We start from the raw sequence: 16,403 nt of genomic DNA on the forward strand, positions 1-16,403 counted from the left end.
AATACCCTGGTTTCTGGGTGAAGGAATCTTTCCCCTCAATGCAGAACTGTACATCAAAATGTGTATCAAAAGCTGGTCTCTGAGTTATTGCACCTGACTTCGGGATAAATATATATATTTTCTTGCCAAGTTGTGCCTTTGCTTCTGAAATTGTAAATGAACACAGTACCAGAACCTGTTTACACCGTGAAGTGGATATTGTTACGGAGGACATGCCAGAGGCTTTCTCACTGTTATGCCTCGTGAATGTGTGATCTACAGAGAAAACCTTGCAGTTTTACCTGCTGATGCTGACTGTTGGGAAATAAATGTTGGTATTTTTCCCTCAAAAAAAAGAAAAAAAAAAGAAAATGTTTATGACCTATCTATAGGGCAGGGCAAAGTTCTACTTACTGATCATCTGCTCTTCTTATCAGCCTGTGAAAGATCTTCCTCGCCTCTGATGTCCCAAGGTAACTTAGCTCATTCTTGTCTCAGAATGCCATATATCTCATTTTAAGTTTCTCTCTCTGAACCTCTCATGTATGTGCCATTCCCTTATATACATATGTCATTAAATTCAGTTATTTTCTCTTGTTAATCCACCTCATGTCGATTTAATTATTAGACCAGTAGGAAGAACTTAGACGGGTAGAGCAAAATAACTTCCTCCCCCACATAAACAGCCACTTTAGTCAAGCATTGGCATGGGCTGGAAGCATGAAGGGGAGAAAAGGGCAGGAATCCTCACTTGAAAACAGTGAACAGCAACTTGATAAGGACATAGTTGATTCTCTGTTGTATTAGGCCATGCAGGCTGCTATAACAAAATACCATACACTAGGAAGCTTATAAATAACAGATATTTATTCTTCACAGTTCTGGAAGCTGGGAAGTCTAAATCAAAGTGTCAGTTGATCTGGTGTCTGATGAGGTATCTACCCAACAGAGAATCAACTTATGTCTCATCAAGTTCCTGCTTGCTGTTTTCAAGTGAGGATTCTTGCCCTTTTCTCCCCTTCATGCTTCCAGCCCATGCCAATGCTTGACTAAAGTGGCTGTTTATGTGGGGGAGGAAGTTATTTTGCTCTACCCGTCTAAGTTCTTCCTACTGGTCTAATAATTAAATCGACATGAGGTGGGTTAACAAGAGAAAATAACCGAATTTAATGACGTATGTATGTAAGGGAATGACACATACATGAGAGGTTCAGAGATAGAAACTTAAAATGAGATATATGGCATTCTGAGATAAGGATGAGCTGTTACCTTGGGACATCAGAGGCAAGGAAGGTCTTTCACAGCCTGATAAGAAGAACAGATGATCAGTAAATAGAATTTTGCCCTGCCCTATAGATAGGTCATAAACATCACTTATTTTGATAACTCTAATTATGGGCAAGGTCCATAATTAAAATTCTTTACAGAAGAGGTAAACATTTCTCATGAGCATGTAGGGTCTTGTTTGCCTTCAGCTCAAAATATTTCACATGTCAAAGTGACACATTGGGGAGAACTGTCCTGAACCCCTTTATAACACAGCACTATGATACTGTATCAGCATTTCCCCGTAAGTCCATAAACACAAGAAAAGTGCTACCAATTTACTCTCAGTTGACACTTATAACCGGGGTGATTTAAAAAATGTTTAATAACCAAAGAGCAGGGAAACCTGTCTCTTATATTCAAACTGATGGCCCATATCAGCCTCCACTTTCTACCATGAACAGTCAAAATGGACTCAGATTGTGACTTTCTAACTAACTAAACAGATGTTTTTATATATTAGTATGAGCATGATGGCATGAACGAGAAGGGAAGTGACTCTAAGAGTGTTATTTTACTACTCAATGTGAACTGTTTGGAGAAATAGACTCTGTGAAATGCATACACTTTTGCTTGGTTTTCAATTTCAGGTATTGCTTTTCCTTCCCCTGTCAACCAGGAAAAATTCCCAATTCCTTAACAGATGGAATAATAAGTGATGTTTCAATCTTGCACCTCAAAGAATAATAGCATAGTAGTTGGAGCTTTCTCAGCATATACGCCAAATATATTTTAACATACTTGACAACTTTTACTTTGGCAAATATTTAATTTAAACAAAATCACAGGAGACAAAGAACATCTAAATAGCCAACATTTTAATTTAGTTTTGAGATCAGCAGTAATTTAAGTAAATGTGGATTGGACAGCTTTCTAAAAGATTAAGCTGTGGACTATGTCTACAGTAAAGTGTAAGTTGGAGACATGTTAAGTCGGTCTGGAAAGTTTCTAAGAGTCCTTTCACCTTCAGGCTGAATAGAGACTTTTAACCAACTCGTACTGTCAGCACAGGAAGGAAAAGCCCATTTGTTGCGTAGCACTATGCTATGGCATTTCTGAAGGCAAATGGTTTCTATCCAAATCCCTTGGCTGGTAGGAATGCCGGGGAATTTACTCATTATTGGCATTGTGTTCTCCAAGGAAACCCAAAGGGTGCTGGGAACCTGGGTTGATTATGTATTGTAAACCTTTCAAGGGGTTTCATTTCACAAAAGAACAACCCAAACTCCACAGAGACTGCCATTTTAAGAAGAATCAGTGCTTGTACTGATGTTGTCTTTCCATTTCATGTAGATTGGCAAGGGTCTAAAGGTCAAAAATCTCTGGGTTCACTGTACATTGTCTGTATCTTAACCATGCAGCTCTTGGGAGGCTGAGTCTCAACCTGAGCCCCAGGGTTCAGCCAGAGGTGCTTGTCCTCTGCCAGTGCAGTGAGTTAATCCTGGTGTAACCAGCAGGATTCAGCATTGGGTCAACCTATTGGTACAAAGTCTATTGCCATGTCTACCAAGGGTCATACAAACTGGCTATTTGCATATGTGGTAAGTATTCTACATGGATAGCACTAAGTGCTATAAATGGATCTGTACTTGTGCCAAGGAAATAGCTATACACACTGCAGACATCTTGGCTTTCTCCTGATGCATCTCAGGTGGTGTGAGTTCTGGCAGGAGCCCAGCTCCAGGATGGAAATTGGGTTCTTTGTCCCACCAGCTATGTTGGGCAGCTTCACAGGGCATGTGAGGCAGTTCCAACTGGCAAACAGCCCCTTCCTTTTAATAAAGCCATTGGCACCTTCCTTAGGGGAGAAACACAAGTGAGAAAAAGCTGGTCTTCACTAAGCACTGACGACTTGAAGATGGCTATCTTTATCACAAGATCTTAAGCGGAACTTATCTGAGAATGTCAATATATTGCAAAAAAAAAAAGTCTAAAGTTTAATCATCATTACCATCATCATCATCACCATCGCCATCATTATCATCATTAAAATACAAGGCAGAATTAATTAGTACCCCGAGGGCTCTGAGGCTCCCAGAGTGGAACAATTATGACTTGGCACCTGCATTGCCAGAACATCTTGTAAGCAGGTACAGTGCCAAATGAGCACATGTGAACAAGAATACGCAGCAAGGAGGAAACGTTTATTTTATTAGTGAGTATCAAATCTAACTAGAAGCAGGAAAGAACTGCTCCATCTGCTCTGTGGACAGAGCCATCCAGGCTACAAGACAACAGACAACTACTGGTGTAGAAGTCATGGGGAAAAACAAAAGATGTGCATCTGCCCCTTTAGCAAAACTTGGTAAATAAGCATTTTCCAGCGTAGAAGTACCTTTACCAGTCCACCCTCTCAGAGGAGGGAAACGTTGTAAATCAAATCCATATGCTTTGCTGCTCATCAAACATTGATTATTATTGTTCTTCTGGGCAAGTAGGAAGAGTGGCTAGCTGGCTGCCTTTTGCCTGTATAAATGTATTGACCATGAAGACTGCTTGCTTTATTTGTTAGTTCATAAACTTGCAGATAATATGAGGGGGAAGAGGAAGTTCAGTGTGGGCCAAGAGCAGACAACTTGATTTATTTCTACCTACACAGCAGCTTAATATTGCCTCTGGAGAGTGTTTTCCTTTTATTTTTTTTTAAAAAATACAGTTTTATTGAGGTATAAGTGATATATATTAAACAGCATACATAAAACTGATAAATTTATATATAGAATATATATCCATGAAACTATCATTGCAGTTATAACATTTTCAGTACCAAGGAGTTTTCTTGTATCCTTTGTAATTCATTCACACCTGATCCTTCCACCCCATTCTCTCCTTCGCCCACTGATCTGCTTTTTGTTACATATAGACTACTGAGCATTTCCTAGAATTTTATATAAATATAATCATACACTATGTACTTTTTTGATTAATTTCTTTCACTCTAATATGCATTATGTATTTTCTTGTTTAATTTCTTTCACTCTTTATATTAATTTTGAGATTCATATACATTGTCATGTATCAATAGTTCATTATTTTGTATTGCAGAGTGGTATTCTATTATATGGATAAAGACCCATTTGTTTACCCATTTACATGTTAATGATATTTGGATTGTTTCCAATTTTTTAACTATTACAAATAAAAGTGTATGAACATCACATACAAGTCTTATGGATAGAGATGCTATGATTTCTTTTATGTAAATATGTAAGAGTGAAATGGCTGAACCGTATAGTAGGTGTAGGTTAATTTTAAGAAATTTCCACACTATTTTCCAAAGTGGTTGTACACCTTACATTTCCATAAGCAGTGCATGGAAGTTCCAGTTCTTCCATTCTTGAAGACATTTGATATAGTAAGCATTGAAATTTTATTTGTTTCAGTAGTTGTGCAGTGGTATCTCATTGTGATTTTAACTTGCATTTTCTTAATGACTAATAATCTTGAACATCTTTTCATCTGCTTATTTGCAATCTGCCTGACTTTTCTGGGGAAGTGTATGTTGAGATTTTTGGCCTATTAAAATTTTTAGAAATTGAATTTATTGGGGTGACATTGATTAATAACATTTTATAGATTTCATGTGTACAATTCTATAATACATCATCTCTATATTGTATTGTGTGTTCACCACCCCAATTCAAGTCTCCTTCCATCACCATTTTCCGCTGCTTTTACCTTCTTCTATACCACCTCCCTAAGCCTCTTTCCCTCCGCTAATCATGCTGTTATCTGTGTCTATGACTTTTTTTTTTTTTTTTTTTTTTTTTTTTTTTTGCTTAATCCCTTTACCTTTTTCCAGATTTGAGTGAAATCATATGGTACTTGTCTTTCTCTGACAGGCCTTATGACCCAGTGATTCCACTTCTAGGAATACATCCAAAGAAACCCGAAACACTGATTCAAAACAATAGATGCACCCCTATGTTCATTGCAGTGATATTTATAATAACCAAGATCTGGAAGCAGCCTAAGTGCCCATCAATAGATGAGTGGATCAAAAAGCTGTGCTAATTTACACAATGGAATGCTACTCGGTTGTAAAAAGGAAGGACATTTTACCCTTTGTGACCGCATGGATGGACCTGAGAGCATTATGCTAAGTGAAATGAAACACTCAGAGAAAATAAAGTGTCTTTTTTAAATTATTAAATTTTGAAAGTTCCTTATGTATTCTTCAAGCAACTCCATTGAATATATAACTTGCAAATATTTTTCCCAGTATGTGGCTTGCGTTTTCTCTCTCTCAATAGTGTTTATTAAAGAGCAGGCTTTTAATTTCAATGAAGTCCAATTGATCAATTCATTCTTTTTAAAAAAATTTTTTTTATTGATTTCAGAGAGGAAGAGAGAAGGAGAGAGAGAGAGAAATATCAATGATGAGAGAGGATTATTGATTGCCTGCCTGCTGCACACCCTACACTGGGGATCAAGCCTGCAACCTGGGCCTGTGTCCTGACTGGGAATCCAACCGTGACCTCCTGGTTCATAGGTCCATGCTCAACTACTGAGCCACGCTGGCCAGGCCAATTCATTCTTTTATGGATCGTGCTTTTGGTGCAATACCTAAGAAGTCTTGCCTAACCTAATATCACTGATTTCCTCCTGTGTTTTCTCTTTCTTTTCATTCTTTGGTGCCAGGAGCAGAAGTGGGAGAGCTGTTTTCCAGATGTTAGGAGATTCTTGCTTCCTGCATTGGCCAACTCTGTGCCATCTGGCCATTTGCCGTTTGAATTTGATGCATCAGAAACAGGGTGGGAGCAGGAGCCTTGAAAATTTGCTGTGAAACCTCATAGTTCAACTCAGAAAAAAGCCACCAATTGCTTTTGTAGAACTTGTCACAAAGGTTTCAGATGTACACAGTAGGCTTTTCCAAGAAAAGAAAGAAGGAAGAAATTTTATACAGGTTTTTGAAATGTTAACCAGTGGCATTAGAAAAACTGGGAAATGGAAAGAACTTTCTGGGCATTTAAAGTGTAAATAAAATATTCTTTCCATTTGTACTCATTTGGATTGTATACTTCTAGACAGCGAGCTTAGCTAAGGGCTTGAAATAAATAATGTAGGTGCTAAATGAAGAGTTCTAAGGACTTAAGTTTAGGTGATAACAATGTGGGGTTCAATGTTCCCTTTGGTGACCATTTTTGAAAATATTTCCATGAGTTATCACTCTGGTCTGAGCTCTGTTTGACGAAATTGCCTTTATTCAAGGCAGATTTTATATGATATTTTCCTAACAATCCTAGTGTTTTAAGTCACCAAGGAAATTCCCTCCTTGAAGTCACCCACTTTAAAATAAACCTCATTCCTTTGAGAACAAAATTATTTCAGACTTTTACACTTAATTTTAATTCTTATAGAGCAGCTATTCTAAAAGTTGCTTAGTTATTACCATGTGATCCTTTTACTGGAAGTCTATCCTGATATCATTACTGATATTGCTCATTACTTTTGGGGCTTTTGAGATCATTTTGCAGAAGATGTGGTTGTTTTGCATGCCGAAGTTTAGATTTAAAACTCTGCACTGAGGAGGATGTCTGTCACTAAAAGTGGTTAAAGTAGTTGAAAATGTCATTAGAAATGTTGTTTTGCATTTGGCAGTATAAAAGCTAGCTGAAGGGTTTGAAAATGCTCCTAAAGGAGGGAGGAAGAGGGATTTGAGTTTCTTGCCATGGGCCACCATGAGAGCAACTGTTAACAATTTAAACAAGGATTATTTTTTAAAGCAAAACTGTTCAAGTTGAGTTCTTTTCCTTGAGGCAGGCCAAGGACGTGGCTGGGCTCATCCATTTTTAGCAGCTGACATGTTAATGAGACCATTTCCATTGAAATGAGCTAAATACTATTACCATTTGTGGACTTCCCACTGGTTTCTAAAACATTTATTGAACTTCAAAAAGTGCTTCCAGAATAAATTAAAAATAATTTTAGATTGAGCATATATGCATCCACAAACAGTCCACACTTGTATTAATTTAACTTGGCTCATATCATGTCTAATTCTTTTTCCAAAGAGTTGGTGCTTTGGTAGCTAAACAATGATACAAATGAAATCTAGTAGAGCTTGTAATCCAATTTAGTGAAATTTTAAAAATTTTAATTCGCATATTTTTTTGGAAAACAACAACTAAAACATCCACTGACCAAAAAGCCATTAGTTAGTTATCAATAGGTAGCCTGCAAAACTAGGGAGAATTACTTATTTGGCACTACAGGAACGTAACTGCGTCCTACAACAGTGGGAGGAAATGGAGCTCTTCTCTAGCTTCCAAATCTGAAAGTAGCATTATTGTCAGGAGGAAGTTATCATTTTGGAGTCAAACATGAAATGGTCAAAGCACTTATCTATTCTGGTTTGGTTATAATAGCTTACATTTTTTCCAAATTACTTTTATATTAATTATCTTATTGGTCTCTCACGACAAATATTACTATGCACATGAGAGCAACTAGAAACACAGAGAAGTATCTTGCTCAAGTAATATTGCCAGTTAGCAAAACGCCGATAAGAGAACTGGCTTTCTCTAATTGCTTTTCCTCTAGAAATTTTTGGTGCCACTTTTGTTTCTTTAAAGCACCTCTTTTCCTTTTAATGGAATATTCAACTATATCTAAATCTGCTTTCGTTAATATCTGACTATAGATGAGAGTTAAAAATGAATGTCCATGAACTTGGTGGCAGAAGAATGAAAACACTGAGAGAGTCTCATGTATTATTCCGACACCCAATTTCCTATTTGCAGAAAACAAGGCTCTTGTGCATCCCGAGGTTTAGGTTCAAGACTTTGACACTGCATCGAGGAGTGTGCCTCTCACTAAAGCTTCTTTTCAAGAGATTCTCTGAGAGGAGGCCTATCTGTGACCACGCTACTGTTTGATGGGCATATCTCATGATCTGCTTCTCACCAATGTGTGTCTTTAGTGCTCCACCCCTGCACTCCAAGGTTGTGAGCTCAATTCTCGGTCAGGGTATGAGGCACATGCAAGAATCAACCAATGAAGGCATAAATAAGTGGAACAAGTCACAAGTCTCTCTCTCTCTCTCTCTCTCTCTCTCTCTCTCTCTCTCTCTCTCTCTCCCTCCCTCCCTCTCTGGCTCTAGGGGAGAGTTAATTTCCTTGCCACATACAACTTCTAGAGGCCATCCACATTCCTCCACGGTCTTTCCTCCATTTTCAAAGTCAAACATCCAGTCCCTCTCAGACTGCTCTCTCTCTCCCTCTTTTTTTTTTTTTTTTTTTTTTTTTTTAATATATTTTATTGATTTTCCACAGAGAGGAAGGGAGAGAGATAGAGAGTTAGAAACATCGATAAGAGAGAAACATCGATCAGCTGCCTCCTGCACATCTCCTACTGGGGATGTGCCCGCAACCCAGGTACATGCCCTTGACCAGAATCGAACCTGGGACCTTTCAGTCCGCAGGCCGACGATCTATCCACTGAGCCAAACCAGTTTCGGCTTTACTTCTGATTTCCTCTTTCACTTTTAAGGCCCTTGTGATTACATCAGACTCATCCAGACAACCAAGGTAATCTCTCTATTTTGCAATCAGCTATTTGCCTCCTTAATATCATGTACAAACTCCACTCCCCTTTGTCATGTAACATGACATATTTAGAGGTTCTGGGTTTTAAAACCTGGATGTCTGTGGGAGACCATTATTCTGTTTACCACCCTCCCCTCCCTTTCCATTGTTGCATGTATCCCCACCATCGGCATGTTATTGTACTTTATTTTTTATCATTACATTATTACTTAATATGCTAGTATAGATTTACTTGTTTATTTTCCCCTTACCCTACTGGGATGCATCATAAGGCAAATACTTTGTCTTATACATTGCTACATATAGAGCCATGCCAAAAGCATAATAGGTGCTCAATAAATATTTCTTGAATGAATAAAACTCTAACTTGTCACTGACGACTGTGAATTTGACCTTGATAGCATCTTCTACATATCCATTACTTTTTTTTAATTTAAAATTTTTATTGTTGACACTATTGCAGATGTCCCCCATTTCTGCCCCCTTTGCCCACCTCCACCCAGCCCTAGATAGTCTTTGTCAGGGTTTTTCCACTGTGAAGTTATCTGCTTTTCACCTTTTCATACTCTACCCTTCAAAATCAAGTTACTAAGTGTGACCAATCGTCAAGAAATGGGGAGCTCAGGTCCACTTATTTGTGGGGCAGTAGCTATAGAAATTATTTCAATTATTCCATACAGGAGCTTTATCTTTTCTTATTTACTTATTTATTCATTTGTATCAGCATGAACTCATGGATGCTTGTTTTATAGTTTGGGTTATAATCTAATACATTATTGGTTCCTTGCTTAGAATCGCCCACAGTTTTAGCCATTAGGAGCTCTTTCCATTTGGTTCCTATATCACTTTGATGTGCCCCATCCCTTTATTTTTTGATACTTCCTTACTTTCTAGCACTGTAAATTGCTCTGGCTTGCCTTATGTATTTCCAGCACCAGCCCTAGAATCAGCTATGGAACCCTGCCTCCTTTTTTTTCTTTTTGAGAATATATTAGAAAATGAAATCTGGGGACAGAATGTAGATGAGCATTAATAATTTCTTTCTTTTTTCTTCTTTATTTTTTAACTAATGGCAATGGGCTTCACTTTATTTTTACAGCAACCTATGGCTTGATCCTATCTCTTTTGCAAAGTGCCAGAAAAATGTTTTATTCTCAACACTTGTGCCTCAAGATGATTTAACAATCACTTGGTTTAAAATGCTTAGAATAGTTCAATTCTATTCTATTTCCTTTTGTTTGGGGCACCTGGCTCATTTTTATGTAATACCACAGAATACATATCTCTTCTTTCTCCTCTCATCTCAATTTCACTCTCCCAAGGAGTAGCAATTGCAGTCAATTATTTCACAACCCACTTGTGTTGTCCCACCATGTACAGATTTTTATAAAAAGGCCCTTAGCTTTTGATGCCAATTCTAGGAATTTAATGTGCAAAATAGAGCCATAATAAATGCAGTAGATACTTGTTATAGTTAAGAGATATATCCTGACACTTTAAAATCCCAAATTTTAAGCATCACATTAACAAGATATGTTTTATAAGAAATTACTAGTAGAAAGCAAATAAAGCTTGTTGAGAGATTGTGACTGGCTAAATGACTTGCTAAAGACTTAGGTTCAAAATTCAAGAAAACTAGAAATTAACACATATCATAAACTTCTAGGGTATGTGCTACATTCTAAATAATATTTTTATTTTTCATTGCGGTTGATTTACAATATTAGTTTCACTTATACCACACAGGGATTAGACATTTATATAATGCATGAAGTGATCAGTTCAATGAATTGAGTATCCACCTGACACCATACATAGTTATAACAATATTAATGACCATATTCCCTATGGGGCATTCCACATTCCCGTGATCATTTTGTAACTACCAATTTGTACTTCTTCATCCCTTCACCTTTTTTTCACCCAGCTCCGCAACCTCCTTCCCCTCTGGCAACCATCAACTTATTCTGTGTATCTATGAGTTATGTGCTAAATTTGAAAATCTCACATATCAGATCTAAGAATGCCAAAGGCTTAATTTAATATAGAAGCAGAAGCTTACATTTCATTTGGAATATATTCCTTGAATCCTATCAGAACCAGCTGTTGTGATGCAATGATAGAAAATGGGTCATCTCACTATTGCCTCCACCTTGATTTTGTCTCCATTTTCCCACAGTTGCCTGGAAAGCCAGACAGAAGGTGAGGTTGGAAAGGATGGGAACTAAACAATAGAGAAGATATTGTTTGAGAGAGATGAAGAATGTGTGTAGGAATATAAAGTGTGTGGATGTCAGTGAATAAGAAATGGCTGAGGCATGGGGCTTCTGACCAAGGAAAACAGAATGCTGTAAATTAGGACCAGAAAGACAAGTTCATGGGTTGAGACTTGATGGAAATGAGGCCTATGTATGGAATGGGTAGGGGAAGGGAAATATTTCAGGTACAGGAAACACAAAGTACAAAGGCCTAGATCAGTGGCTCTCAACCTTCCTAATGCCGGTATCCTTTAATACAGTTCCTCATGCTGTGGTGACCCTCAACCATAAAATTATTTTTGTTGCTACTTCATAACTGTAATTTTGCTACTGTTATGAATTGTAATGTAAATATCTGATATGCAGGATGTATTTTCATTGTTACAAATTGAACATAATTAAAGTATAGTGATTAATCACAAAAACAATATGTAATTATGTATGTGTTTTCCGATGGTCTTAGGTGACCCCTGTGAATGGGTCGTTCAACCCCCAAAGGGGTCGCGACCCACAGGTTGAGAACCGCTGGCCTAGATGCTTTGCTGACATGTTCTAAGAATGATAAAAATGCACTCCAATTGTCAGTGATTTCTAGATGTTTCTTGGGAACTTCTACTTATGGACTCTCTGTAAGAAATTTAGCCTACTTCTGAAGTCTGAGGATCATGAGATAATCTTGAACCAGGATGTCGTCATATTTTCTTGATTTTGAACAGGTAAACTCATTTTTTCTTTCTTTGAAATTTTTCCCAAACAAGTCTTTGGAAGTACTGAGGGCAAATACAGCAAGGATTTGACTTCATTGCCTATGCCTGGAAATTATTTAACTCCCCAGGAAAATGTGGGCGATTTTTCGCTAAAATACACAGCTCTCTAAAATGTTTCATTAATTCTCAGCAGTGGGTTAAATCTTCCCATAAGCATGACCAGGGAAGTTTGCTTTAAGCCTGTTTATTTGTAACAGGTGTTAGAATTTGACATTTGGTTTGACTTATCCATATTTTTTGGAGACTGTAAAATAATAAAGCATCTGAAATATGCATAAACTTTTTATGTAGCAAGCAACTTACAGATATATGAGTAGAATAAAAAAAAAGTTTTCAATAAAACTCTCCTTGTTACTTTAGGTTTGAAAAGGCTTGATACTTTTCTAATGCTTCTCAGCCAGCTGATTTTAGTCCAAAAGGCTGAGAGGAGTATAATAAGAAACCTGTTCTTGTAAAATGTTCAGTCTGTCTGAAACAAGTTTGAACAGGAAGTGTTTGTGAGAAGCCTGCTCTCTCAGCGTCTCCATCCTGCTCTCTCATTCCAGGAAGCTTTCTCCAGGCCCAAATGAGTACTGAAATTTCAGTGAGTTTTTTTCTATTTATTACCAAGCCTATTAAATGGAAAATAGGCAAGTGGATCCAATGTGTCAATACCGCCTAACGACACAGCCGTTCTCATCTGCTCCTGACGGTACTGTCTGCATCAGTTCAAGATGGCTTTGCCATTTTTTGGAGCTGAGCATTGATCCTTAAAACTTAGAGACACACCTTACTTCCTGTTCCTCTCACCACGGCCCACCCTCTGCACAGACACTGTACCACAAGCTCTGACAGAGGGGCTACTTTCTGTCTTGTTCTCTGCCGTTAACCCAGGATCCCCTGCAATGCCTGTCACATGAAATGTGTTCAGTGAAAATGCATTAAATATCTGAATGATCAGTCCTAACAACTGTCTGTCTGTGGCATCCAATTTTGAGAACTCAAAACCAAAACCAGACTCTAGCAACTCTTTACCCAGAATTTACCATCTCTTGTCTTCAGTACTTATTCATTTTTTATCTTAGAAGTAACTCAAAGTGAATACTCTTAATAACCCTCAAAATACAGGAAACACTTTTATAAGAAATTTTTTTTCCAGATAAAGATAGTAAAACAGAAGAAAGTCAGATGACTTGTTTGCAATCAGATGATTATTTTAGCACTAATTCTATGTTCACAAGAATTACTGCCAATAATAATATTGGTAATAATGACAATAAATAATCTTTAGTCCTTCTCATTCAAGATTATATATATCCCATTATATATTAAATGCCATAGTAGATAAATATGTATGTATGAAGACAGAAGAATCTAAGAAAATAGGTGTCTAATTTTGAGGCATTTAATAATAATAATAATAATAATAATAATAATAATAATAATATAGAGATAGTGTATGCCAGCTACTCAGCTAAATCTAGACATTGTATAATATATAGATTTTTCTTTGAACATTTAAATTTATTGTTTGTCCTTCAAGTTTACATACTATTTGAGGGTTCAAAACACACACATGACATAATATTTGCCAAAAAATACACAAAAGACTGTAAATAACTACAGCTCAGATTACTACAACCAACAGGAGAGTATGCCCAGATGAAGATATAATTCTTCGTGGTAGTATTTTCTACAGAAAGTGAATTTGAATCTGTGTGGGAAGCTGTGAAAGAATATATTTTTATAAAGATAGAATACAAATAATTATGCTAAAAAGATAAACATTGACTTTCTTTTTAAATAATCTTTTGTATTGAGATATAAAAGACATATAACATTGCATCAGTTTCAGGTATGCATTGCAATGATTCAATATTTGCATTTATTGTGAAATGACTACAGTGAGTCTAGTTAACATCTATTACCACACAAACTAAAATCTGCAGGTACAGATTTTTTCTTGTAATGAGAACTTTTGAGATCTACTCTCTTAGCAACTTTCAGATGTATAATACAGTATTAACTATAGTCACAGGCTGTCCATTACATTCTCATGACTTATTTTGTAACTGGAAGTTTATACCTTTTGACCCCAAAACCTTTATTTCCTAATATATAATTCTAATAATATATAATATGTTTCTGGTTAGCTAATAGTAATAACAACAGCAAAATAATACCATCTTATTCTTATACAAGAGGCCCGGTGCGTGAATTTGTGCATCAGTGGGGTTCCTTGGCCTGGCCAGTGGGATCAGGCCAAAACCAGCTCTCTGACAACCCCCGCGGGGTCCCAGATTGCAAGAGGGTGCAGGCCAGGCTGAGGGACCCCACCGGTTCATGATTGGGGCAGGGGAGGGTTGCAGGAGGTTAGCCAGCCGGGGAGGGAGAGCTGGAGGGCTCCAGGGCACATCTGGCCCATCTTGCTCAGTCCCAACCAGCCAGACCCCAGCAGCAAGCTAATCTACCAGTCAGAGCACCTGCCCCCTGGTGGTCAGTGCATATCATAGCGAGCAGTTTAGCATCCTTAGCATATCATTAGCATATTATGCTTTGATTGATTGAACAGATGACCAGACGACTGGGCACTTAGCATATTAGGCTTTTATTATATAGGATCTGTTTTCTGTTTAAGAAAACAATTTGATTTCATTTGTAGATTAATGGTTCTTAATGTGATAAGATCAGCTTTAATAAAAATAAAGAGGCAGTGAAAGAATCCTTGTAATAAAAGCTTGAAAAAAGTGCAACATTTGAAACAATATGTAATATATGTTAAAGTAACAGACACTCCACTGTGTTGCCATGAATTCCTTTTAAATTGTTTATGAAATTGTTTGAGTTCCCATAACCTCTCCCCTACCCCTCCCAACCCCACTTCACCCATCTCCTACCACATACAAAATGCTCTTTGTGTGGAGAAGAAAGGTGTGGTTTCCATAATTATGAACAGAACTGTTTAGAACATTCACCAAGTGACTCCATCTTATGGGAGTCTATCTTAATTGACTGGTTTCAAGTTAGATCTTTGTCAGTGGGACTCCTAGTGTTATTTTTTACTTCTGTCATTGTCAAAGATGATACTTCTACTTCTCCATTTCATTACTGTATCTTTCATGTTCAAGAATTTAAATTTTACATATTTTTTAGAGAAAGTGAGTATGTTTGTTATACAGAAAGTGTTCAATTCATGTAGATTCTTCTTGCCTACTTTCCCCCTTTTTAGAAAATCATGTTAAGATGATTGAACTAAAAAGAAAATTGGAGAAAAAGCAATAAAAAATATTCTAGGCAAAGAATAAAATGATTTTTTTTAAGTATGGTGATTGGATGCAGACAGGAATCAAAGAAGCAACAGAAATGTGCATTTAAAATCATGTAAAATGTTACCAAAGTTTCAGTAATAATCAGGAGCTAATGGATTTGAGTGACAGTATAAACTATGAGTCATAGATTTCTGCATTTGTCTGTGCTAAGTCTTAGCATTTTTGTATATTCTACACTATATAGGAGAAATAAATGCAATCTTTTAAAAGAGCATCTCCTGAATTGACCAAATAACAACAACAACAAAAATTAAAAATAATTGTCTAGATATTTCCTCTGTGAAAGATAATGAATAAGAAGAGCCATGTGATGGAACAAAGAAAGCCATCATTAGAGAGAGGTAAAAAAAAGAAAAAAGTAGCTCCAAGCCATAAGTAGAAAATAGTGAATGAGAAGGTCCATCCAAGGAATAGATCAGATTTACATTAGGGAACATCTCTTTTGAAGCAAATATTCTACCATCGAGTCAACACCTCTTTTGGTATTTTGTATTAATTTAATACTCTTTTGTAATTGTTTTAGTGTTCTTCATAGTACTAAAAACAAGTGTGTGAGCAACACACTTGCTAGTGTGTAGTTTCATGTTAGAATGGGATAGAAATAAACTAAAGAATTACATTTTGCTTCTAGGGCCTAGGCTGTATGTTCCCCAGTAACATAATGTTTTGTTTTTTATTCTATATATTTACTGAAGTTTACAGAAGTATAAAAAATAAAGACACAGAATCCTTTCTAATGTTAGAATCATTTTAATATCAGATTAAAGGCCTGGTGGACAAAATTTGTGAACAGGTGGGATCCCTAGGCCTGGCTAGTGATCAGAGCCTATCAGGGCTATCTTGCCCAGTCCTGATCAGGGCTGGGCCAGCCAGGGCCTGCCAGCTGCTGCCCAGGGCCTGCTGGCCAGATGGGGCCTGCCAGATGGGGCTTACCAGGTAGGGGGAGGGACCATGGGAGGTTTGCCGGCTGGGGGGGAGGGACTGGTGGAGGTTGGCTGGCTGTGAGAGGTTGGCTATAGGAGTGCACTGCCCACCAGGGGGCAGCTCCTGCACTAAGCGTCTGCCCCCTGGTGGTCACTGTGTGTCATAGCGACTGGTCAACTGGTCATTCCGGTCGTTCTGGTTGTTTGGTCATAAAGGTAACTTGGGCTTTTATATATAGAGATATGTAGCATATTTAATAACTTTAAATTCTTGAGCTATTCTACCCATTATATT

Source organism: Myotis myotis, unplaced genomic scaffold, assembly GCF_014108235.1.
Source record: "Myotis myotis isolate mMyoMyo1 unplaced genomic scaffold, mMyoMyo1.p scaffold_m19_p_1, whole genome shotgun sequence".
NCBI lineage: Eukaryota > Metazoa > Chordata > Mammalia > Chiroptera > Vespertilionidae > Myotis > Myotis myotis.